The 3,012-nt window shown below is 32.1% G+C and overlaps 1 pseudogene; it reads right to left on the reverse strand.

The window, feature by feature from the left end:
* Positions 499-3,012, reverse strand: part of LOC109358013 — an 8,640-nt pseudogene continuing 6,126 nt past the window's right edge.

Below are 3,012 nucleotides of genomic sequence, written 5' to 3' on the forward strand. Positions count from 1 at the left end.
AATAAATGCTTATACAAACACATTTATAATTGTTAATATTCTACATATACACTCAAAAGTTAATGTTAATATTACATCTATATGAATGGGAAATATAATGTTTCAATACATGACACGAAGTCTGAATATGGATTTTAATACTAACCTTAGGTAGCAATTTGGTTTGGCTGTATCGTTTTACCGTATTATCTCTGAACTTGTGCTTCCTTTTAGATATCTCTCTGATTCTGCTGAGTGATGTCTCCGTGTGTATCTATTCCTGAATTCATGTGATGCACGTGCTATATGATTTCTACCTGCACGTGCTATAGGGATTGCTCTCTAGTTGTTATATGGTGTGTATGGTTGTGGTATGCTGATTTCACAATGTATGTGTGATATGTATGTGTTCTCCTCTCTGACTGTTATGTTCATATGTATGAACTTTTCTTCTGATCCCCTGCAATGTATGTTTTGACTGCCTTTTATAAGGGTCTTGGAGTTGATCCAGAGCACCTCTTAGGCTGCCCAAATAACTGCTAGCAAAATTGTAACTGACATCACAATAACACTGCCATGCATCTGTTTCATATCACTTTATGCTGATTCATGGCTGACTTTAATTTTTTGCCTGCTGAAATCCATGTCATAGCTGGTTTCTAAATGTATAACTTATCCTTGATTGCCATTTATTCAGTAACTGTCCAAGAATACGTGCATGATTATCATGGATTTAGCATCATTTTAGCTTCCCATTGCTGATGTTTCTTGCTGGTTGCATTCCCCTTGACATACCTGATTATAACGTTTTTACTGCTTGTGAATAACTGTCACTTATGATGAAATTATAGCATTGATGTTTCAGGCAGGTTTTCGTTTTCATTTTCTTAAATCTGTGGCATCTTTTGGCAATGCAGCAACTTGATATGTTCCACTAGCAAGGGCAGGTGAAGGGAAGTTTTTAGCATAAGTCTCTTTGACTATCCTAAAATCCTTCAAGATAGCCAATAAAATTGGTGCTTTAACAACCGATGAGTAGCTAGCACCACCAACTTTAAGGATTTCTCCACACTTCTAGAAGTTGCTCTGTTTGATCTTCAACATTATCATAGATGAACCTTCCAGTCTGAGGAACAAGGCCAAGAACACCTGACACAAAAAGAATGTTGGATTTGATCGCTTGAGAATATGGATCCAATGTTGCAGGGGCCTTTCCCGTTTGAACAACTTCCTTGGTATCAACATGAGTAGAGATATTGTAATCATAATTGTAATCAAATAATTCATGATATTGTAAATAATTCAGTTTGCACAACTTCCCAGTGATGCATGGGCCTTTTCAGTTTGACCAGCTTCCACCACCATAATTGTAATCAAATAATTCATTTCAGCTTCCAATCTCGTGATATTGTAAACATGATATTTTCCTTCAATACTACTCCCATATCATAGGCATTGTGTAATCATCACAGTCAATAACATGAGTATGTTACCTTATATATCATATGCGTTATGTTAACTTGGATTAATGCTAAAATGCCAAAATCAAGTCTACATGAAGTGAGAGTTGGGCGCTGTTAATTAATTCAAATTTAGAGGACGTAGTTGATTTTTGGGCCTTACCCGCATACGAATCATATCCAACTCAATTACTATTTAAAGAAGTAATTTAAATGAACGATAGATGATGTAATAACTGCGTATAAATCTTTATACTGATAGTACATAAATATTACATGCTTATTCTTGAGTTTTGTTGTTGAATTTTAAAATATACCAAAAAAATATATCTATGGTAATTTTTAAAAATATTTGGGGGGCTACCCCACCTGCACTATGGATGATCCGCCCATGCTCCTAGGTCAAAAGTGAGAGGTGTACAAGAGTCTAGATTATGGTGTCACTAGTACAATTGAGAGTATTACATGAATCAACATTAACATGTATTGGCACCCCATTCACAAGGGAGAGTAGTTAAGGACTAAATCCAAAGTGGAATGGGAGAGTAGTGAAGGACTAAATCTAAAGTATCAATTTCACCATCCTTGATCACAAGTGAGTGTTGAATGAGAAGATTAAGGCAATGACACCAAGGTCTCCAATGTGAGTATTTAATGACTCAATACTAAGGTGTCATTCCCTAAGTCATAACTCGAGACTAAGGTGACATTGGTACCTCATGCCGCAAGTGAGAGTAATGAGCGACTAACATCTTAATTAGAGAATATCAACTTTATGTTTATTTATATTCCACAAAATATTTTATAATTTAATACACATTTCTAACACCCTCATAAATTAAATATAATATATATTTTTTTCCTTACATGATAAATATCTTTCTTATTTTTATTCTTATTTGGGTCTCACAAACTATCATATAACTTAAATGAATTCCTCTATAATACTGAAGTCTCTAGTATTTATTAACAATATAATAAAAAAAACTCTCTTATGTCACATGTCACTTTCTCATTCCCTCATGTCACATGTCACTTCCTCCTTACATTTTTTCCTTCATGCCACATGTCACCTCCTCCTCACATATTTTTCTTCCTACTTTTTATATATTATATATTTTATATGTTAATAATAATTTAATATTAATTAGTGTTTACAAGATCTATGTTTTGTTATGTTAAAAAGTAATAGTCATTGAACATTAGATGAAATTGAAATCATTTTTCATATTCAAATTATTTCTTTACATTAATATATCTATATAATTTAATGTTTACCATTAATATAAGAATAATTGTATTTTTTCATCTCATCAAAGTTTTTTGACATTTTTCGCACTGAATTTTAATATTACAGTTCAGATTCTTTGAATTTTAATTTTTCTCTATTAACATAATAAAAAAAACTCTCTTATGCCACATGTCAATTTCTCCTTACATTTTTCCTTCATGTCACATGTCACATCCTCCTCACATTTTTTCCTTCCTACTTTTTATATATTTTATATGTTAATAATAATTTAATACTAATTGTAGAAAATTCAAATTAAAAATTATCAATTTATTTTTCTTA

Source organism: Lupinus angustifolius, chromosome LG10 (genome assembly GCF_001865875.1).
Source record: "Lupinus angustifolius cultivar Tanjil chromosome LG10, LupAngTanjil_v1.0, whole genome shotgun sequence".
Lineage (NCBI taxonomy): Eukaryota > Viridiplantae > Streptophyta > Magnoliopsida > Fabales > Fabaceae > Lupinus > Lupinus angustifolius.